At 44.3% G+C, this 24671-nt stretch overlaps 1 protein-coding gene across 2 annotated transcripts in view; it reads left to right on the forward strand.

Moving 5' to 3' along the window:
- The window catches only part of SLC45A4 (solute carrier family 45 member 4), a 116574-nt gene that overhangs the window by 27876 nt on the left and 64027 nt on the right, over positions 1 to 24671 (forward strand). The window contains exon 1 of one of the 2 annotated variants that reach the window (XM_056522851.1): positions 4481 to 4581. The exons of the other annotated variant lie outside the window; for it this stretch is intronic. The gene's annotated coding sequence lies outside the window, so the exon portion shown is untranslated. Of the gene's footprint in view, positions 1 to 4480; positions 4582 to 24671 lie in introns of those variants that run through there. 2 annotated transcript variants of the gene reach the window in all.

Raw genomic sequence — 24671 nt, forward strand, 5'->3', positions numbered from 1 at the left:
CACCCTACTTGACTCTAGAGCAGTGGTCTTCAAACTGTCTCCTTCCAGCTCTTGCAAAACTACAACTCCCAGCATGCCCAAAACGCCTTTGGCTGTCCAGGCATACTAGGAGTTGTAGTTTTTCAATATTTGGCAGCACTTTGGTTGGGATACTGCTTTCTGTCCTTTTTTTTTTTTTTTTCCTCCCCTCTTTCTGGCTCTGCAGGACTGGGAAACAAAATCCAAGATTTCTACGAGCATGTGTACAAAAACTCCTCCTTTCCCCAGCTTTAGTCACTGCTCAGTTCAGTTTGAAGATCACTGCTCTAGAGCGATCAGTCATGGTGTCCTGGGGTTGTAGTTTGGAACCACTGGAGAGCCCTAGTGAGTAATCACTTGGTGTTGAGCTCATCCTGACACCATCTTGCTGGACTAAACCATCCAATAGAAATAAATCTGAATGATTTGGATAACTAGGGAGGTAAGTGCTGCCAACATAGACCTATTCACGAACAGAAGTTGTGGCCAGATCTATAGTAGACAATCCTTTCCCAATTATTGTGACTGGATAAGGCAAATGCATATAACACTGCCAAAGGGCCTAGTCCTACAACCTTCTCATGTGGTATATTCCTACACCGTATTGGGGTGGGAACATATAAAAAGTCAGATCTGTGCTTTGCTTTTTTTTTTTCTCTCACTAATCAACAAACTAGAAAAACATCTTAGTTCCCACTCCAGGGTGCTAGGGACGTCTAAATACATCTCCTATAGGTCCACGATTTAGGGGCTAACCCCGAATCGTGGAGGACTAGTAGTTCTGCCATGTAAAATTTTATATAAAATGTTTTTTTTTTTTTTTTTTTTTATTACAAAAAATAAAATGAGCTATAGATATAGAGATGTATATTTAGATTTTAAACTTCAGTAGCCGTATTAGTCCAGTGATGCAGATGCAAAATGAAAGTTGCAGTATCTTGTAATACCTTTTTTATTGGGCTAACAGAATTTAATTTATCCAAGGAAATGGGGTACTTTGCCCCTAGACATCTTATCCCCTATCCAAAATATATAGGGGATGATATCGGATCGTGGGGTCCCCTGCGATCCCCCTGCCTCACCTGGCATTTGTTTAGCGCGTCGGGAGCTCGTGATGTCACGGCTGTGCCTCCTCAATGCAATTCTACGGGAGGGGGCATGACGGCAGCCACGCCCCTTCCATAGACTTTCATTGAGAGGGCATGGCCGTGAGATCACGAGCGGTCTGTGATCGTGACATAATGAGCCCCCGCCCCACATCGCCAGTCATCTGGTACCGGATTTCTGGGGTGCTGCAGCAGAGATTGGGTGGGGATCAGATAATCCCACAATTGGGCATCTTATCCCCTATCCTTTGTTATACTGGCGGTGCTGTAGGAGTGAGAGTACTGTCTTTTCTTCTATGTACACAACGCTGTTGGGCCCCAGCAGTGTCCGTGCGGTCCTAGTGCCCGATAATTCACCATCTTTGCTTTTGGTTCTAGTTAGTGCTGGGCGGTATGACCAAAAATGTGTATCACGGTATTTTTCAAACTTATGGCGGTTCCACGGTATTTGATGGTATTTAATATTTTTTTCACTCACTACCCCCCCCTCCATCGCATTAATTATTAGCCGCAGTGCGCTGGGGGAACTAATCATATATGACCCGTGGGAGCGGATCTACTTATCCCTAACCCCCACGAATGAACTATCAGCCGCAGCGCGCTGTCTCCGTCGGGGGACTAATCATGTTACCCGCAGGCGCTGCTCTCCTGCTGCTCCTGTGAGCCGAGGCGTTGGAAATGAATGAGTTGTGAGCCGCGGACTGCGCCGCAGCTCACAGGAGGAGGAGGAGAGCAGCGTCTGTGGGGCCCAACCAGTATTGCGGTATGGGGAAAAATTCATATCGTACAGAAAAAACACACTGGTGTTCGGCATGAAACGGTATACCGCCCAGCACTAGTTCTAGTTATTGTTTTCCTCTATTCCCAATGATTTTCAGTGATTTCTTTGTGTGTTGTGGCCCTTCAGGTTATTACTATGTTGGGTAAATTTTTTTTTATTTTTATTTTTTTCCTTCTCGTCACGTCACTAATGGGGTACTCCTCTTCCCCAGTGTTTGGAACGTTTTTGTTCCGAACGCTGGGTGCCGTGGTCGTGACTTTATGGACACGCCCTCTTGTGAAGTCATGCCACACCCCCTTAATGCAAGTCTATGGGGGGCCGTGGTAGTCACTATGCCCCCTCCCATACCTGCATTGAAGGAGCATGGTGTGACGTGTCCATGACGTCACGACGCCCGCACCCAGCGTTCGGAACAAAAATGTTCCAAATGCTGGGCAGTGGAGTACCCCTTAAGTGATATGTTGAAGTCTTTTCAGCCCAGAAGTATGGGATCCTCATGTCCTCACCTTTTAGCACAGTTATTTGATGACGGTCGCTCTTCTTCAGGTCTGTTTGTCACAACAGCAATTTTTGTGTCATGGGTTGTGTCATTGCTGACAAGGTGTTTTGACAAAACACTTCGGCTAAAAACAATGTGGGGACAAAAAGATTACAACTTCTCTATCCTCACTGTACTGCAGTGGCTGTCCGGGCATGCTGGGAATTGTAGTTTTGCAACAGCTGGAGGCACACTTGTCTAGATTCTGCTGTTAGAGAAGGCGTATAGAAAAAAAGGCTGCAGATATGAGCAGAACCGCAGTTTTCTTGGGCAGTGAATTGTCACTTGTTAAACACCTTCAAGTTGTCCCCCCTCCCTGGAATTGCAGCAAAATAGTACAATATAACTACTATAATACTGCCCCCTATATACAAGAATATAACTACTATAATACTGCTCCTATATACAAGAATATAACTACTATAATACTCCTCCTATATACAAGAATATAACTACTATAATACTGCTCCTATATACAAGAATATAACTACTATAATACTGCTCCTATATACAAGAATATAACTACTATAATACTGCTCCTGTATACAAGAATATAACTACTATAATACTGCTCCTGTATACAAGAATATAACTACTATAATACTGCTCCTATATACAAGAATATAACTACTATAATACTGCTCCTATATACAAGAATATAACTACTATGATACTGCCCCTATATACAAGAATATAACTACTATAATACTGCTCCTATATACAAGAATATAACTACTATAATACTGCTCCTATATACAAGAACATAGCTACTATAATAGTGCTCCTATATACAAGAATATAACTATAATACTGCTCCATATATACAAGAATATAACTACTATAATACTGCCTCCTATATACAAGAATATAACTACTCTAATACTGCCTCCTATATACAAGAATATAACTACTATAATACTGCTCCTATATACAAGAATATAACTACTATAATACTGCTCCTATATACAAGAATATAACTACTATGATACTGCCCCTATATACAAGAATATAACTACTATAATACTGCTCCTATATACAAGAATATAACTACTATAATACTGCTCCTATATACAAGAACATAGCTACTATAATAGTGCTCCTATATACAAGAATATAACTATAATACTGCTCCATATATACAAGAATATAACTACTATAATACTGCCTCCTATATACAAGAATATAACTACTCTAATACTGCCTCCTATATACAAGAATATAACTACTATAATACTGCTCCTATATACAAGAATATAACTACTATAATACCGCTCCTATATACAAGAATATAACTACTATAATACTGCTCCTATATACAAGAATATAACTACTATAATACAGCCCCTATATACAAGAAAATGACTACTATAATACTGCCCCCTATAGACAACTCCAGTCATGCTTTTTAGTGCCTATCTTGGCAGATTACCCAATGTACAGACATTATAAATTAGTGTGTGTGCCTCCAGCTGTTGCAAAACTACAACTCCCAGCATGCCCGGACAGCCAACGGCTGTCCGGGCATGCTGGGAGTTGTAGTTTTGCAACAGCTGGTGGCACACTGTTTTGAGAAAATAACCAGTTACACATATTTCCTCTTCATCTATTCTATGTAATTGTCTTCTTCTGCTGTCCCTTAAGGGGTTAAGCCCGCCGATCAGTAAACACGTCTCGTCGCTTCTCGTACGGATTGCTGAGCAGGCTCCCCTCGGTGAGAAGCGTCCTGCGGGCTCCCAGCAGCGATGCTCCGCGGCCTCCTCTGTTCATTGTACATTTGCTGATCTCATTGTGGAGCGTGTCTCTTGTTTGTTTCATTTGTCTCTTGTTTGTTTTTTCGTGTGTCTCTCTCTTGTTTGTTTCGCGTGTCTCTTGTTTTTTCGTGTGTCTCTCGTTTTTTTTTTTTTTCGCATGTCTCTTGTTTTTCACGTGTCCTGTGCGGCAGAGGTAGGAGGGCAGTGCAACCTCCTGGATACTCCAGATCCTCCCTCCTAAGCAGCAGCAGCCAGTCAGCTCGTGTGCGCCCCCCTCCTCTCTACATACAAGCAGAACGGTTGTGCTCAGGACCTAGGACCGGACGGCAGGACCACTGGGCCCGGATGCTGCAGTGCTGAGGTGTCTGCTTCCTGCTGGTGGTTCAGGTAAGTTCTACACGTGTCCACTCTCCAGCTCCCCCAGGGGTGGTGGGGGTTAACAAAATGGTTTTCTCAAACCGGACCGTGTGACTATCCTCCTCGTGCAGAGGTGAATTTGTCAGTTAACTCTCGCACCATCGTAATAGGTCTACCTTCCGTTTCATGTAACTCACGTGTTTCGCCACTCTTAAAACGTACACATGCAGCATTTACGGTCACATGTTTCTTTTCAGGTTCTTCTTTTTTTTTTTTTTTTTTATTGGGTATCGATTAGTCATTTACCCCCCCCCCTAGTGCTCCCTCCCTTTTTGTAAGTGATCTTTTAACCCTGCGCTGCCCTCTCTCTCTACCTGGCTAATGAGTCCACAGGAGTAATGGACTGTCAGTGCAATATGTGAACTCCTAGTGCAGTATTGTCCCCCCCCCCCCCCCTTTTATGGCAGAACATATATAACTCAATTAGGACGCTCCGGGTTTTAGAGGGCTGGATACATCAGAGTAGTTGCACTGGGGAGGGAATGGTGGTGAGGGGGGTCTTCCATGTTCAGGATTAAAGATCTATTCACATGTACTGTATTCTGCGCAGGATTTCAAGCTGTGTTCAGTCATTCAGTTCACATTGAAATCTGCGGCAGAAAATCTGCAGCAGAAAATCCTGCACATCAAATCTGCACAGAATACTCTACGTGTGAATAGACCATAAAGGGATATTCCGAATTTGGTAGATTAAAAAAAAAAAAAAGTGCAGAAACATATCATTGCTTACTTGTTTGCCCCAGTTCTGAAATCGCCAAAAATCCGTTTGTTTTGTGGGTAGGTAGTTGCACAGTAATGCAATTCCCAGAATGCATTACCTTCCCTCCCACAGAACTCCTACCAGTTCCCTACACAGAGCTGTTGAAGAATCTGTCTGTCTTATTTCACAGCAGACTATTTCACAATCGGTGAGGTTGCAGAACCTGTTGTAGTGATTCTTGTCTGCTCCTCTGCCTGTGGCATTAAGCACAAGGCTGCATCCGGTAACCGTAACTCATTCCTCCCTAAAATGCCCAAACAAAGATGTCTATGTATATGACAGGGAGATAATAAAGGCTTTTGGGCTGGTCACAGATGGTGACATCACTCAGGGGGTGGAGCCAGAGCTCAGACAAATCCAGTCGCACCTCCTGAGACGGCAGAGGATGATGCGATTTCTTGGGAGAGAGGACTGAGATGTGGAATTGCTGAGCTAACATCACACGGACCATGAAAGGACTACACAATTTCCTGTCAAGGAATTTATGGTGGACCTAAAGATCTGTCTGGATAATGGAGTAATCTGATGGGTTTTATTTTTTCTGGTAAAGGTTTCACTAAACGGGTGTGCACGGAATCCTCCAGAATAGTAGCGACTTTGTAGTGACTCTTATCTGGTTTATGGAGGGGACTTTCTGAGCCCTGCTGTGGTATAGACGCCATGATAGGACATTGGAACAACCCCCGAGGATCTCCCTTTGAGGTCCAACCAATAGCCACAATGTCTTGGCCAACCTCACCCCCCCCCCCCCCCCCCCCGACACCCTGAGGAACCCATGAGGTCAAAGGGAATGATTGACCACCTGATGTATATTGGGAGGCTCCCTACTATACCCTGATGCCAATGTTGGAGAAGATACTTACTGTTCCTTACGTAGCTTAAAGTAGTACTCCACTGCCCCACCGTTCGGAACATTTAGTAACGTCACGGCCACGCCCCTCGTGATGTCACTCCACGTCCCCTCAATGCAAGTCTAGGGGAGGGGGTGTGATGGATATCACGCCCCCTCTCATAGACTTGCATTGAGGGGGCATGGTGTGATGTCACGACCCCAACACCCAGCGTTTGGAAATAAATGCTGGCGCAGTGGAGTACCCCTTTAACCACCACGATCTCCAATGACAACGTGTCCACTTGTTTTAAAGTGATCAGATGAGATCAGCTGTTGTCCGGACATGCACTTGGGCCACAACTATCTTATGTGTATGCCCTTACACTTGACCACATAGATGTCTGTTCGTGACGCCAGCCCCTCACCTCCTAGGAGCCTACGTCCAGATGGTAGAGCCTGAACCATTGACCCCAGAGAAGAAAGACACTGAAGTATGACATCCCGGTCTCGCTATTGTGGACACTTGAGACTCCACTCACTTCAGTGTATTCTCTGTATGAATAATGTATTGTGAGTGCATTAGGAGAACACATGGACTACTGGAGTGGAAATATATACAGAATGTTCTGAACAAAGCGCAATTCCTGTGAACAGACTGAATCTAATGGAAGCCAAAATGGAGTTCTGCTGTGAATGTTGTGCAGTAGCAATGACACAAAAAATGGCTTGGGTAAAATGTGTATATAAGGCGGTGTTTTCCAAATAAGGTGCCTTCAGCTGTTTCAAAACTCCCAGCATGCCTGGACAGCCAAAGCTTTGTACGTTAATGCCGTTCACCATATAAGATCATTAATATCATATTTTAATTTCTGCATTTAGCAATACCATATGTACAAATTGTGTATATGTGTATAATATATATAATTTATTATACACAGTGGGACAAAAGTATTTAGTCAGCCACCAATTGTGCAAGTTCTCCCACTTAAATAGATGAGAGGCTGTAATTATCATCGTAGGTTATAACCTCAACTGAGACAGAATGAGGAAAAAAATCCATAAAATTACATTATTTTTATTTTTTATTTTTTTTAAAGAATTTATTTGCAAATTATGGTGGAAAATAAGTATTTGGTAAATAACAAAAGTTCATCTCATCCCTTTGTTGGCAATGACAGAGGTCAAACGTTTTCTGTAAATCTTCACAAGGTTGTTGCTGGTATTTTGCCCCATTCCTCCATGCAAATCTCCTCTAGAGCAGTGATTGTTTTAGGTCTGGGCAACAGACTTTCAACTCCCTCCAAAGGTTTTTCTATGGGGGTTGAGATCTGGAGACTGAATAGGCAACTCCAGGACCTTGAAATACTTCTTACGAAGCCACTCCATTTCCCGTGCGGTGTGTTTGGGATCATTGTCATGCTGAAAGACCCAGCCACGTTTCATCTTCAGTGCCCTTGCTGATGGAAAGAGGTTTTAACTCAATTTCATGATACATGGCCCCATTCATTTTTTTTTCCTTTACACGGATCAGTCTTCTTGGTCCCTTTGCTGAAAAACAGCCCAAAAAGCATGATTTTTCCACCCCCATGCTTCACAGTAGGTATTTTGTTTTTTGGATGCAACTCTGCATTGGTTTCATCTGACCACATGACATTCTCCCAATACTCTTCTGGATCATCCAAATGCTCCCTAGCAAACTTCAGACGGGCCCGGACATGTACTGGTATAAGCAAGGGGACACGTCTGGCACTGCATGATTTGAGTCCTTGGCGGTGTAGTGTGTTACTGATGGTAGCCTTTGTTACTTTGGTCCCAGCTCTGCAGGTTATTCACTAGGTCCCCCCGTGTGGTTCTGGGATTTTTGCTCACCGTTCTTGTGATCATTTTAAAACCACGGGGTGAGATCTTGCGTGGAGCCCCAGATCGAGGGAGATTATCAGTGGTCTTGTTTGTCTTCCATTTTGTAATAATTGCTCCCACAGTTGCTTTCTTCACACCAAGCTGCTTGCCTATTGTAGATTCAGTCTTCCCAGTCTGGTGCAGGTCTACAATTTTGTTTCTGGTGTCCCTCGACAGCTCTTTGGTCTTGGCCATAGTTGAGTTTGCAATGTGACTGTTTGAGGTTGTGGACAGGTGTCTTTTATACTGATAACAAGTTCAAACAGGAGCCATTAATACAGGTAACGAGTGGAGGACAGAGGAGACTCTTACAGAAGACGTTACGTTAGAGATCTTTTTCTTGTTTGTAGGTGACCAAATACTTTATTTACTTATCCACCATAACTTTGTAAATAAATTCTTAAAGAATCAATGATTTTATGGATTATTTTTTTTCTCATTATGGCTGACTTAATACTTTTTGCCCCCCTGTATATTTATAGTAGTATTTTTGTTTGTAATGGGAAATGTGGCTGATTTTAGTTTTAACATTTTTTCAGTCCTATAGTAGTTTATTTAAAGCAAACATTACATTGTTATTGTTCAGTGCTTTGCATGAACAACGCCAGAATTAAAATTAGAGCTGTGTCCTTACATGGTTAAAGGAAAACTGTCGGCCTGTTCACCCATACTAAACCAATACTCTGTTATAGTGCGGGTGAACAGGAGTCCGAGGGGGTCACTTACTTAAATACGTCATGTAGATTCTGAGAGATACAGAAAAGTGTGTGTGTGTGTGTGTGTGTATGTATATGTATGTATATATGTGTATATGTATATATGTGTGTGTGTATGTATGTGTGTATGTATATATAATATCTGTATATATGTGTGTGTGTATATGTATGTATGTATGTGTATATATATATATATATATATATATATATATATATATATACACATACATATAAAAAATTTTTTATATATATATATATATATATATATATATATATATATATATATATATATATATATATATATATATATATATATATATATATATATATATATATATATATATATATATATATATAAAAAATTTTTTTTATATCTAGTACAGATTTTTGGCCTATATTGGGTGTAGGCAACACCAGTAACCTTGGGTACATATTCAGCCACAAGTGAGCTACACTGCCCCTTTTTTTTTTATTTTATATATTTTTTTGATTCTGAGTAGAGATGAGCGAACTTACAGTAAATTTGATTTGTCACGAACTTCTCGGCTCGGCAGTTGATGACTTATCCTGCATAAATTAGTTCAGCCTTCCGGTGCTCCGGTGGGCTGGAAAAGGTGGATACATTCCTAGGAAAGAGTCTCCTAGGACTGTATCCACCTTTTCCAGCCCACCGGAGCACCGGAAAGCTGAACTAATTTATGCAGGATAAGTCATCAACTGCTGAGCCGAGAAGTTCGTGTGGAATCGAATTTACTGTAAGTTCGCTCATCCCCCCCCCCTCCCCAGAAGTTTCTCTGCTAAACTCAGTAAATTGCACACAGGGGGTGGGACTTCGTGACTCCATTTCACTAGGATGCGGAGTCAATAAATATGTAAATTGATCCAGCAATGCCCCGCCCCCGATTCACTGAAACTTGCCGAGGATCTTCTGGGGGACAGATTTTAGTAAGTGACCCCTCGTTGGACTCCTGTTCACCCGCACTATGGCCCTGATTTATCAAACTGTGTGGGAGAACAAGTGAAGTGATTTTTCCACAACAACCAATCACAGCTCGGCTAACAAGCTGTGGTAAAGTGAAAGCTGAGCTGTGATTGGTTGCTGTGGAAAAAATCACTTCACTTGTTCTCCCACACAGTTTGATAAATCTCCCCCATATAACTCAGTGTAATGGGTTTAGGGTGGGGGAACAGGACGACAGTTTTTTTTTAAATATTTTATGTATTTTTTTTAAAGTACAAGTAGAACCAAGAACCATTTTGAGTAGAAGACTAGATGTTGTGTTGGAGTAAAGACTGGAGGCCTCCTGGTTAAAGGGGTACTCCGCTGCTCCAGCATTTGGAACAAACTGATACAAACGCTGGAGCCGTCGCCGGGAGCTTTTGACGTCATAGCCCCGCCCACTCATGGATTCACGCCCCGCTCCCCTCAATGCAAGTCTGTCACGCCTCCTCCCATAGACTTGCATTGAGGAGGGGCGGGGCGTGAAGTCATGAGGGGGTTGGACTATGACATCACGAGCACCCGACTCCAGCATTCCTAACAGCTTGTTCCAAATGCTGAGCAGCGGAGTACCCCTTTTAAGCAACACTGTACTAGAGAAATACAGAGGCCATAATGTTTTTTAAATGCTCAGATCATGTGCTATAATCTGCACCGAACTGCACAATCCAGGGATCTTTAATAGGAAGTGAACAGATCAGGAACTCGAGCTGAGAGATTATAATGAGCTGATCCAGAGCAATTGATCAGCTGGGAAATAGTCGCATAACAGCTTTTCCAAATTAGAGGACTGTTTTAGGATCCTGCAGGACCTGCTGGAATATTTGCGGGTGTTATTAGGAATGTTGCGGTCCGTCACGCTTCACTTGTAATTCCTGCCATGAATACCCCTCCATTATACGTCCTGGCGAGAAAAAAACAAAAACACTATGCCACTTCCCCTATTTAACCTCTCCCTGCATCCAGAGTGCTGCGAAACTGATGAGCCGCACTCTACTGCGCTGCGGACTCTTGGCTTTTCTATGCTCCTGAATGGCATAGTTTTAAGCCACAGTTTGAGACCCTTCTTTATACACGGGCGCATTTCACAGCTCATAGAATGGTCTCTCTTAAATTACTGACCGCCATGTTGGTTGCAGTAGGAAGCAGATGTGCCATTTAGGAGCCTGGATAAGTTGGGGATAGTGCTATCACTCTAAAACTAGGCAAACGGTACCTTCAAAAAATGGTTGCGGGCGGGATTGGAGACACGTTGCTGGAGTGGAACACACGTTGCAGGAGGGGGTGGCATTGGACATACATGGAGCGTGCGGGAATTGACACCCATTGGTTTAAAATTTTATTGGGAGCGAGATTACGAAAAACATTGAGGTGCCGGACTCAACCCCAAACAGACTGATTATACAGGAGAAGGCAGAAAGCAGAATGATCTTCGCTCCTTGTAACGCCATGGTTGACCTATTAGAAGGGGATGTCTTCAAGTGTTCTTATCTCAAAAAATAAATCTTAAAAGAAAACGGTCACCTGTTCACCCACACTAAACCAATACATCGTGTTATGGTGCGGGGTCTCTGACTCGTAGGTGTACTTGCAGTCCGGCGCCCGGTCCCTCTGAAGATCAGCTTCTATCTTTGCTGGAGGCGGGCCTGCCGGCTGGATTTGAATATTCATGGTCACCTGTCATGTGATCACTCAGTAGGCACAGGCTCTCGTGTGACCAGCGACCATGAATATTCAAATCTAGATGGCGGGCCAACCTCCAGTGTCCGATGCACAGAAGAAGCTGATCTTCAGAGAGACTGTGCGCCGGACTGCAGGTAGGTATAGGAGTCGGGGACCCTGCATCTGTCTCCTGCTCACCCGCACTATAACCCGGTGTATTAGGTTTAGTTTGGGTGAACGGGTGACTGTCTAACTTTTTACATTTGTTTCAGTTTTAACAATTGAATAGAATTTTCAGCTCTGCCTGGACGAGACTTCTTCACCTCCACTCACCAACTACGTCTTAAGTTTCCTCTGTACTGTACTATTTTTCCCTTTTTTAGCTCAATAAGTGCGATAGAAATATAAAGACGCAGAAACTTTCACTTCCTTGTCTACATTCTGTAAAATCCTTTTATTTTATTTATTTTATCTTATATCTATTTCACTTGAGTGGCTCAGGAGACGACAGACTTCCCCATAGCTGGCGCTCGTTCCTGGTGGTCATTTGGACTTCTTCTCTCTGGCTGTTGCAAAACTACAACTCCCAGCATGCTGGCCCATTCGTTGGGAAGCACTAATCATGAGACCGTAAGAAAAATGCAGAGGGGTCTTTTAGGGGTACTTCGTCCATAGATGTCTTATCCACTATACAAAGGATAGGGGAGAAGATGTCTGATTTGGAGGGTCCTGCTGCTGGGGACCCCCCACGATCTCTGCTGCGGCAATTCAGACATCCAGTGCACGAAGCGAACTTCGCTCAGTGCCGGAGGACTGGTGATGCGGGGCGGAGACTCGTGATGTAATGACCACGCCCCCTCAATGCAAATCTATGGGAGGGGCGTCACGCCCCTCCCATAGACTTGCATTGAGGGGGCGTGGCCGTGATGTCACAAGCCTCTGGCGCTGCACCCAACTCTCTAAACTAATTGCTGGGTGCAGCAGGGAGACTGCAGGGGTCCCCAGTAGTGGGACCCCTGTGATTAGACTTCTTATCCCCAATCCTTTGGATAGGGGATAAAACATCTAGGGACGGAGTACCCCTTTAAGTGACACTCTGTCCCAATTCTGCATTGGGAAAACAACCGGCTCATGAACACAGATCTATAGTAATGTTTGCAGAAGTGCCAGGATTTTGGTGCTTGCAGAAGTCTCTTTGCCGTGTTAGGTAGGGTATGTTCACACGGTGGAATGTCCATGCAGAATTTCGCAGAAACATTCCACACGGACATCCGCTGCAGCAGACTTCAAAGGGATTCTTCTGCACTGTGCACGTGGTGCAGCTTCATCTAAGCTGAAGCACAGGTTGGGACAAAGTCCAGGAAGTGAGTGCAGGACTAGCACTCCTCTGTGCTCACTCCTGTCCTATCAAACTGCTGCATGAAAACAGAGGAAGGGGTTACAGTGCAGCTTGCAGTGATTGACTGAAGAGACCCAGAACAGCAGACTCAGGGAGGAAGTGAATATATGGTGAGTGAGGATGGGCTCGGTGCTTGCCTCAGACACGCCCCTTCCCGAACAGTGGATGTCAAAATGAGTGAGCAGCAGAACAGAGGGATTTGTGAGATAAATACAGAAGCTAGACACCTAAAAAGAATCTGTATGACCGCCACTGGTTGTTTTCTCAAATAAATCTGTCTCCGCGTTGTGCTGAATGTGGGCATGTTGTGGTCTTGCTCCTTTTCCCGACATTCCCTTTTATGCCATCAAAACATGGCCTCCAGGATTATAGTAACATTCGTCCATTGTCTCTGTATCGAAGGGAATAAAGGTTCCACACAAGCCGCTCGTTGCCTGGGGTGGCCGGGCTTCCTTTGACCGCTGCATCTGATGGATTCTGAATTCCCACGTGCTTCTTTGATAAGTTCTTTAACTTAAAGGCTTCTTTCATGGAGGCCTCGGTGGATGCAAAACATCCTACTAGGCTTTAAGGGGTTACTCTGGTGAGAAAATTTTTTTTTATTTTTTTTTAAATGAACTGGTGCCAGAAAGTTACAGATTTGTAAATTCCTTCTATTAAGAAATCTTTACCCTTCTAGTACTTTTTAGCAGCTGTTTGCTACAGAGGAAATCATTTTTTTTCTTTTTTTGAATTCCTTTTTTGTCTTGTCCACAGTGCTCTCTGCTGACACCTGATGCCCATATCGGGAACTGTCCAGAGCAGGAGAAAGTCCTCATAGCAAACCTATCCTACTCTGGACAGTTCCTGACTGTGGACAAGACAAAAAAGAAATTCAAAAAGAATAGAATTTCCTCTGTAGCATACAGCTGCCAAGAAGTACCGGAAGGAGATGGGGGGGAGAGAGAGAGAGAGAGAGACAGATCTGTTTTAATTTTCTGGCACCAGTTCATTTAAAAATTTTTATTCCTCTGGAGTACCCCTTTAAGGTGCCCACTTTAAGGACAATGAGGACACGTCCTGCAGGAATCGGTAAGGATCAGGCTTTAGAATTCCAGAATGAAAAGGCACAGACCTCTTCTGGCTAATTTGACTTATGTCCCATGATGCATTGCTTCTAGCTACTAACGTATAAAACAGTGTCTCCAGCTGTTACAAAACTACAACTCCCAGCATGCCCAGACAGCCTTCGGCTGTCTGGGCATGCTAGGAGTTATAGTTTTTCAACTGCTGGAAGCAAACTTTGGAAAATACTAGATAACACTTTCCCAGGCTCCGCATGGGCTGGACTTCCTGGACTCTTGCCCTTCTGGGGAACGCCCCCTGGGCACTTGAACCTCATTTGATCAATAAGAAAAAAGGGCTTGTATCTTAGCGCTAGAAAAGGAGTATGGAAAGAAAGAAGGAAGATATATTTTCCTGACCACAAACTCTATCTTGCCATGGACTTATTTACACCACCTTGTTCATTTTCACAAGTTTTCATTAAATGGGCGCGATCACTTTAAAAAGCTTTAGACATGTTGTTGTAGAGACATGAAAAGTTTTGATCTGTCAGATGTAGGAGTGTTCAGACCCCGACCGATCGCTAGAACAAGCCAGGAGTCTATGGGATTGTCTCGGACACCAGCAGGGAGTGAAGTGCTCAGCTGCGCTCTTCTCTCCCGGCTCATTCTAGAAGTCGGCCGAGGTCTCAACACTTGGACCCCGACCAGATACATTTACTGAGGAACTTGTCTGTTCCCCCTCCACCACATAATTGCTGCACCTCTTATCTTTATGATTGCAATTGTGCAATTAACAACCTGAAGCAGGAGGGATGTAGCAGAGCGGAGTGGGTGACATTAGCTGACCTCTTCCAAATGACGAGTTCATGATCATAACATGCCAGAGTACAAAGCTTAAAGGGGTACTCTGGTGGAAAACTTTATTTTTTCTTTTTTTTTTTTTTTTTTTTCTTTCAAATAAACTTGTCCCAGAAAGTTTTATGGAATGGTAAATTACTTCTACCTAAGCTTAATCCTTCCAGTACTTTTCAGCTGCTGTATGCTCCACAGGAAGTTGTGCAGTTCCTTCCAGTCTGACCACAGTGCTCTCTGCTGACACCTCTGTCCATGTCAGGAACTTTCCAGGCCTGCCGGGAGTTCTAGTTTTACAGCAGCTGAAGACACCTTGGTTGGGAAACACTGTTTTAGGATGAGACACTGACAACATAGATAGTATATTAAAGGGGTACTCCGGATAAACTTGCTTTCAAATCAACTGGTGCTAGAAAGTTATGCAGATTTGTAAATTACTTCTAGTTAAAAATCTTAACCCTTCCAGTACTCGTCAGCTGCTGTATGCTCCACAGGAAGTTGTTTAGTTCTTTTCTGTCTGACCACAGTGCTCTCTGCTGACACCTCTATCCATGTCAGGAACTGTCCAGAGCAGGAGAGGTTTTCTATGGGGATTTGTTCCTGCTCTGGATAGTTCCTGACATGGACAGAGGTGTCAGCGGAGAGCACTGTGGCCAGACTGAAAAGAACTACACAACATACTATGTAGTATACAGCAGCTGATAAGTACTGGAAGGATTAAGATTTTGAGATAGAAGTAATTTACACATCTGTAGAACTTTCTGCCACCAGTTGATTTGAAAAAATGTGTTTTCCTCCGGAGTACCCCTTTAAGGCTATGCTCACACTTAGAACGCTCTGGACAGAACAGATTCAAAGTGCGCCCTGGGCCCACTAAATCAGTCAGCGCTAGGATCGCGTGCATGTTGTCCGCACGGATTACGCCTAAATGAGCGCTACTGCTCTTTTGGCGGCAGAATATCTACTGCTAAAATTCCGTAGTGTGCACTGTGCAGCTGAATCTCATTGCCAGAAATGGGATTCTGCTGCATCGGAATTTCCAACTGAAATTCCTAAGCGGAATTCCCTATGGAAATTCCTCAGTTGGATCCCAGCCTTTACTCTACAGAGGTTCTGAGGTGGGAAATTCCGCTTGGAAATTCTGGTGCAGCAGCCTCCCATTATATACGATGGGATTCTGCCGCACCGTGCACACTGAAGAATTTTCACGTCGGGGAAAATTTCCCGCTTTGAGAATTCATATTTCAGGAATCCACCAAACAAATTAACCTTTTTCTTGGCAAACGTTCCGTAGTGTGAACATAGCCTTACTGGTAGCTCTCCAGCTGTTGCAAACCTACAGCTCCCAATATACCAGTTTAGCACTGATCAGCGTTCTGTAACCTGTGGATCTTCGTCCAAAGGCTAGCTGGGCATGTTGGGATTTGTAGTTTTGCAACAGCTGGAGAACCAAAAGTTGCAGGCGACTGATCTCCATTGATCCAAGCACATTCCAGGGGACAGGACTACATTTACTTGATCAGTGTGCTCCCAGCTGTTGCAAAACTAGAACTCCCGGCATGCCCGGACAGCCTTTGGCTGTCCGGGCATGCTGGGAGTTGTAGTTTTTGCAACAGCTGTCGGCGCCCTGGTTGGGAGACACTGTGTTAGTTGTGTAGTTCTGTCGCTATCCTAGGAGCGGGGCGCTGATTGGGTCTTCCCGGCTCAGATTTCCATGTACTTACAGCTAGTAATTAAATCAGGCTTAAGCCGCTTTTAGCTGAAAAATTTTGCCTGATTAATGAGCTGAGCAGATTATGAATTGTTCCGCATTTGTGCGGCGCCAATGGGCAGAATATTCTGCGGCGAGGGTGTGTGCAATGCACCGAATGTCTGGCCACATCTGAGCTCCACATGTGCCCCCCCCCCCCCCCCCGGTTACAGGTTAATCCTCAAAAACCATTTAAACCTTTTGACCTCAAGGTGCGATCTGTGAGGATTTGGGCCCCCCGAGACCCCAGAATGGCCGCAGGACCCTACAGGGGGGCTCTTATTGTGTCCAGTACTGCGGCTCTGCCCATTAGTCAGTCTTCCTGATTATGGCAGCACCTGCAGCCATTTGTGTGTATGGGCCCCCCCCCCCCCCCCCCCCGTTGATTCAACGCGTTTTGCTGAGCGGTGTTCACCTCATCGGCAGAAATACTCAATGGCCGTTCTGCTCACCGTTCTTCTCTTGAGTGATGCTCTTGCCCACCTGGTGCTAAACGCAATTTTTTTGGGCAGAAATTTCGCAGACTGGCATCTGCAGAAGATGTCGGCACTAGGACCGCTTGCTAATAGACGGCAATGCATTTCCGAGCAGATTCCGCGCTCTATAGACGGCAATGCATTTCCGAGCAGATTCCGCGCTCTATAGACTGCAATGCATTTCCGAGCAGATTCCGCGCTCTATAGACTGCAATGCATTTTCGAGCAGATTCCGCGCTCTATAGACGGCAATGCATTTTCGAGCAGATTCCGCGCTCTATAGACTGCAATGCATTTTCGAGCAGATTCCGCGCTCTATAGACTGCAATGCATTTTCGAGCAGATTCCGCGCTCTATAGACGGCAATGCATTTCCGAGCAGATTCCGCGCTCTATAGACTGCAATGCATTTCAGAGCAGATTCCGCGCTCTATAGACTGCAATGCATTTCCGAGCAGATTCCGCGCTCTCTAGACTGCAATGCATTTCCGATTGGATTACGGTAGAAGAAAAAAAAAATCGTATCAATTCTCTCTGCGAAGGTTGAAATAGAAATTTCTTTGGCAGAAATTCCGCTGTGTGCACGGTTCACCACTGTCAGGACTGGTGGGGGGAAAAACCGTATACGGGGCAAAAATGAGCCGACCGGAGTCAGCGTTTGACTCCGTTCGGCTCATTGAAATGCATTACATACGGGCCGGATAAGAGTGGGACACGGGAGCGCCAAGTTTTTGCTCCCCCTGCCGTGTACGGTCTCGTATTGCTTAAAACGTAGTGTGAACCCAACCTTACGCAGTCCTGTGCCAGAGTGTGGGAGCAGGGGTAGGTGAGTATAGTTGTATAATCTGTAATTCTTATGTGGGAGATGGAATATTCAGAATTGTCTGGTTTAAAAACCCTTAAGTAGGAAATCAGTGTGCCTCCAGCTGTTGCAAAACTACAGCTCGCAGCATGCCCGGACAGCCTTCGGCTGTCCGGGCATGCTGGGAGTTGTAGTTTTGCAACAGCTGGAGGCATACTGCATGTGGCTTTATAAGAATAGACCAATATATATAGACACCCCCATACTTTGGAGGATGGGTAATATATCCTCTCCCACGCCACCCACGCTCTACGGTGACAAAGGTGGCTCTTCCTATGTTCAATGGAGAACCAGGGCCGTGGCATTTCACCGCCGTCTTGGTCCTGAATAGAGTTTCTTAATGTGCTGAAATGTCAAGTAACTTGAAGAGCGCTCGCTGATAACTGCCCTTCATTCTACCGAAATGCCAAGAGCGGCCAATGTCATTCGAGGGCGAGCACTTAACCTTTGCAGCATTGTCTGGTGAACACAGTAGGTGCATAGACCCGATGGAACAATGCGGGGCCAGGACCTTCTCATGGGTTGGTAAAAAACATTTGCCATTATATAAGGGGGCACTCATAAGTAAGCAGGTACTTCGGCTTCCGACCGGCCCCGGTGTCTCGGCTCGGAGATAAAAGGATGGCATGGGTAAGACAGACGCCGCTTCAGTTACCCTAAACTCCAGCAGTCGGTCCGCTTTTGGGACCTCTTGTTTTCTCGCCACAGGTTTTCCTGTTCCAGAATATAGGACTTTTCAGGGACACTACATTTTTATGTCACGGGTTAGTGAAGGCTGCAAAAGTATAGATAAGGACACCATGTCAAAGACCGACTCACAAATGTGGACTATGGTGTAATGGTGAAGTCCTAAACTCTTTCCAAGAGAGAGTCGTCTTTGCAGGATACATATATTTTAATTATAATTAGATGGATAGATACTCTGTATAAATATTAAGACTTGATGTCCGAAAAACATCCAGTAGTCCCAAGGATTTATGGTATCAAATATGGTCGAGGCAAGAAGAGAACATCTTGGGTTGCAAGAATAATTTATTGTAAATTGAAATGTATGTACACAGTGACCTCACCAGCAGAATAGTGAGTACAGCTCTGGGGTATAATACAGGATATAACTCAGGATCAGTACAGGATAAGTAATGTATGTACACAGTGACCTCACCAGCAGAATAGTGAGTACAGCTCTGGAGTATAATACAGGATATAACTCAGGATCAGTACAGGATAAGTAATGTAATGTATGTACACTGTGACCTCACCAGCAGAATAGTGAGTACAGCTCTGGAGTATAATACAGGATATAACTCAGGATCAGTACAGGATAAGTAATGTAATGTATGTACACTGTGACCTCACCAGCAGAATAGTGAGTACAGCTCTGGGGTATAATACAGGATATAACTCAGGATCAGTACAGGATAAGTAATGTAATGTATGTACACTGTGACCTCACCAGCAGAATAGTGAGTACAGCTCTGGGGTATAATACAGGATATAACTCAGGATCAGTACAGGATAAGTAATATAATGTATGTACACAGTGATCTCACTAGCAGAATAGTGAGTACAGCTCTGGAGTAGAATACAGGATATAACTCAGGATCAGTACAGGATAAGTAATGTAATGTATGTACACAGTGACCTCACCTGCAGAATAGTGAGTACAGCTCCGGGGTATAATACAGGATATAACTCAGGATCAGTATGAAATAAGTATTTATGGTTGGTTGAACTATAAATTGGTGAACACAGAAAATCTTCTTTGATGGTATTTCGGCTTCCGATCGGCCCCGGTCTCTGTTACTGCGGTGTCACATTGTATGAACACCACTTGGTCAGACTTTTTCAGAACATTAGAGGTTAATAGTGTGCCCTGGGGTTGTGTTACATTTTAAATACACAGGAAAGTCAATATAATGTAAGTTCTATCATTATAATATGGAAATCCAGACATGTAACCGTAGCCTCAGGACAAGGCTCATCTTCGTGGATTGTTTATGTAGCCGCACTAGTTTTGGCGAAAAGCAGCGACGAATATGTTATCGATGAGTTTACAGAGAGGAGGATGACAAGACTACTTCAGATCACAGATAATAGAGGAGGATCAGGAATAGAGATGAGCAAACTTACAGTAAATTCGATTCGTCACGAACTTCTCGGCTCGGCAGTTGATGACTTTTCCTGCGTAAATTAGTTCAGCTTTCCGGTGCTCCGGTGGGCTGGAAAAGGTGGATACAGTCCTAGGAGACTCTTTCCTAGGAATGTATCCACCTTTTCCAGCCCACCGGAGCACCGGAAAGCTGAACTAATTTACGCAGGAAAAGTCCAACTGCCGAGCCGAAAAGTTCGTGATGAATCGAATTTACTGTAAGTTCGCTAATCTCTAATCAGGAGCTCTGATTGGGACAGGACGGCAGCTAATGGTGAATGTGGAAATCGGTATTGATCAGATGCCTTATAACTCCCTCCAGCTGGAACTTGTCCCTATTACACCCTATCACTCCTTACGTGTTTCATCCACCTTTATCGGCTGGATCCTCAGGGGACTATTTAGGGTATTGATGTAACAAAGGTGTACAGATATTGCAAAAATATACAAGACCACTGGGACCTCTCAGTCCTAAGAATAGGGGTCCCTTATGTCAGTGTTTCCCAACCAGGGTGCCTCCAGCTGTGGCAAAACTACAACTCCCAGCGTGCCCAGACAGCCGAAGGCTGTCTGGGCATGCTGAGAGTTGTAGTTTTGCAACAGCTGGAGGCACCCTGGTTGGGAAACACTGCCTTATGTGATTGATGGTGTTTCCAAACCAGAGTGCCTCCAGCTGTTTCAAAACTATAACTCCCAGGACAAGCAGCAGTTTATTCAAGTGATGCTGACCCCATAATGACAATAAATTCATCCAAATTGAGGCATAGAAATTAAAACTTATCTATAAAAGGGGCCCAAACAATGGTGATAAACACAAATAACCGTGCTACTCAGTGATAGTAATGTGTGTAGACAAGGTTTAAAGGGACAGGTGGAGGAACTCTAATCTCACAGGGATGGAGGGGCTGTAAATGCACCTTACACTCTCCCCTATTATGCCCTTCTTGGCAAGTGTTGCATCGCCCTAAAATTGTCGTCCCCATGCTGGAACCTGTCCCTATTGCACCCTATAACTCCCTACGCGTTTTATTCACCTGTATCCTCAGGGGACTAATTAGGGTATTGATGTAGCCAAGGTGTACAGATATTAGAAAAATTTACAAGTTGGCTAAAAGTACTGTGTACATAATAGTGGGTCCAAAATAGAGGTTACATATAGGTATCAAAATGTAATATCCGTTAATCTTATGCAAGCATGTTGTTTCCACTGGCATAATTACATAATGGCCTGTATAGAGATGAATGTCTTCCCAGCACACACATATGGGTATATAACTCTCTGTACACACATTCAATGCCAAGAACTCCAAGGTCAACTACTCCAGGACACCCATGATTGTAACAGACTGGGGAGATGAGGGGCAGTCATTACTTTCCTCTAGTCTAACCCCCTGTGTCAGTCATTACTGTCCCCTAATCTCCCCTCTTTGTCACAGCCATTATTGTCCCCTCATCTCCCCTCTTTTTGTAGCAGTTGTTTCTATCCCCACCCTGTATGTCAGTAATAACTCACAGGAAGATAAGGGGACATTAATGACTGTGACGAGGGGGAGATGAGGGTACATTTATATCTGTGTGTGTGTGTACCAGTCATTGAGAGAGTAATGACTGACAGTCAGGGCTAGATGAGGGGACAGTAATGACTGACACAGGGAGAGATGAGGGGACAGTAATGACTGACAGTCAGGGCTAGATGAAGGGACAGTAATGACACAGGGAGAGATGAGGGAACACCAAAGACTGTTCATATGACATAACATTATGTACCCCGGTGATGTAGGTCTCTGCCCGGTGGCAGTGTGTATAGAATAGGGGAAGGCTCTGGCTCAGGGATGGAGGTCTATCTGTCCGGTGGCAGTGTATATAGAACAGGGGAAGGCTCAGGGATGGAGGTCTGTCTGTCCGGTGGCAGTGTATATAGAACAGGAGAAGGCACAGCCCGGGGATGGAGGTCTATCTGTCCGGTGGCAGTGTATATAGAACAGGGGAAGGCTCAGGGATGGAGGTCTATCTGCCCGGTGGCAGTGTATATAGAACAGGAGAGGGTACAGGCCGGGGATGGAGGTCTATCTGTCCGGTGGCAGTGTATATTGAATAGGGGAAGGCTCAGGGATGGAGGTCTATCTGTCCGGTGGCAGTGTGTATAGAATAGGGGAATGCTCAGGGATATGGAGGTCTATCTGCCTGGTGGCAGTGTGTATAGAATAGGGGAAGGTTCTGGCTCAGGGATGGAGGTCTATCTGTCCGGTGGCAGTGTATATAGAACAGGGGAAGGCTCAGGGATGGAGGTCTATCTGCCCGGTGGCAGTGTATATAGTTTGTAACAGGGGAAGGCACAGGCCGGGGATGGAGGTCTATCTGTCCGGTGGCAGTGTATATAGTTTGTAACAGGAGAAGATACAGGCCTGGGCAGTGTATTATATATACACGTGCCTCATTGTTGCCTGGAACACATCGTAAAGCTGCAATTACGTGGGAGAACTCCGCCTTCCTCAGGAACACGTTGTGCCAGCCATCTCATCTCTCCTCTCCAACCAACGTGGTGATTGTTCGGCTGACATCACCTTTCTGTAGGGATGACATTCAGACAATGATTTAATGCAGATCTGGTCTGTACCGATCTACTGCTGTGATTACTGTAGCTACTTTAACTCTGTCAGAGCTGACCGTGTCAGGTGCTGCAGCAGAGGCAGGTCTCCCCTTTAGTATAAGTTAAGCCTAATCAATGCATAATGGGCCATTCTGCCACTTTCTTACACATTATAAACAATCCACTTTGACGAATACTCGTCTGTTACTCAAATCTCTCTTCTGTGCTGATCATTTGTTACAGTGTATCTGTACAGCTGAAAAGTGTGAGCCTGGAATTTCTTGCTGCACTAATAATTCTTTTTATGCGCTCACCTACCTAGTAGCAGTGATTTTTAAATTTTTTTTTTCTTTTACTTTTTTTATCGGTATATTCTCATGTAATCATTATGGATTGGCTGCTGTTCTCAACTATTTGTACAGATTGATTTTGAAGGGGTACTTCAATACAGTGATCCCTCAACTTACAATGGCCTCTACATACAATAGTTTCAACATACAATGGTCTTTTCTGGACCATTGTAACTTGAAACCAGACTCCACATACGGACAGTCCAGATCTGTGAAACGTTTCAATGGCTGGAGGAACTGACCAATCAGAATGGGCATTTCACTGGTAAATCACCTGTATTACTGAAGTGTATGCACTGACTGGTGTCTGGTAGCGCCCCGTACAGTACAGGGAGGTATTACATGTTCTGTACTACTCTCCTTTGGACACCAGGTGAGGGCGGCTCCATTTTACTTTTTTAGGACACTGTGTACTGTACCGGACCCTGAAGATGCTCCGGTCCTCTACATAGACCAGTTTTTCCCAACCAGGGTGCCTCCAGCTGTTGCAAAACTACAACTCCCAGCATGCCCGGACAGCCTTTGGCTGTCCGGGCATGCTGGGAGTTGTAGTTTTGCAACAGTTGGAGGCACCCTGGTTGGGAAACACTGACATAGACAGTGATTACAGCTTCCAGCAGATCTTTCTTACTTTTATATGTAAGGATTTGCTTTATCTATATTAGTTATCTACTTACTTTTGTTTAATCCTCACTTTTTCCTATTTTCGGATGACATTTTGGGGCTTCAGAACCAATTACCAGGTTTCCATAGAGTTCTGGTCTCAACATACAATGGTTTCAACATACAATGATCGTCCTGGAACCAATTAATATTGTAACTTGAGGGACCACTGTATTGGGTTCAAAATTAATAAAATTGCAGAAGCATATAGCATTCCTTACTTGTTTGCCCCAGTTCTGAAATAAGCAAAAATCTATTTGTATTGTTTTTATGTAATACTTTCCTCTACCATGTCTTTTAATTAGTTTCTGATTTGAGCAGTGGCTCCGTGCTACAATTCCCAGAATACATTGCTTTCCCTCAGCTCTTAATTACAGCCCTCACACCCTGTCTATTCCCCCATCCCCCCCCCCCCCACAGCACTTATGCAGAAATTTTCTCTGCTGAGCAGAACAGTCTACCGTAGTCATTCCCTGTCTGCTCCTCTGCTTGTGGCATTGTTCAGCACAAGACAGCATTCTGTAAACATATGTCACTCTTTCCTAGATGTCCCAATAACTATGTAGATGTGTATATAAAAGGGAGGTGGTGATGTAGCTGTAGAGGCTTGTCAGAAGTGGTGACATTCAGGGGAGGGGCTAGAGCTCAGACGAGATCCGGCCACACCTCCTGAGACAACAGAGTATGATGCGTCCTCTCCAGGGAGAGGGAGGATCTGGAAAGCTGCTACAATAATACAACACTGACCATGAGAGGACTATACAACTTCCTGTTGAGAGAGGGGAAGAGCTGGGAGCTGCTGAGACAACACAACACTGACAATGAGAGGACTACACAACTTCCTGTCAAGAGAGTGAGAAGCAGGGAGCTGCTGAGGAAACATCACACGAACAATGAGACAACTTCCTGTTAGGGGTATTTCAAGCAAGAAAAAATGCTTAAAGGGGTTCTCCAGGAAAAACTTTTTTTTTTTTTTTTTTTTATACATAAACTGGCTCCAGAAAGCTAAACAGATTTGTAAATTACTTCTATTAAAAAAATCTTAATCCTTTCAG

The sequence above is a fragment of the Hyla sarda genome, chromosome 5, assembly GCF_029499605.1.
Source record: "Hyla sarda isolate aHylSar1 chromosome 5, aHylSar1.hap1, whole genome shotgun sequence".
In the NCBI taxonomy this organism is placed as follows: domain Eukaryota; kingdom Metazoa; phylum Chordata; class Amphibia; order Anura; family Hylidae; genus Hyla; species Hyla sarda.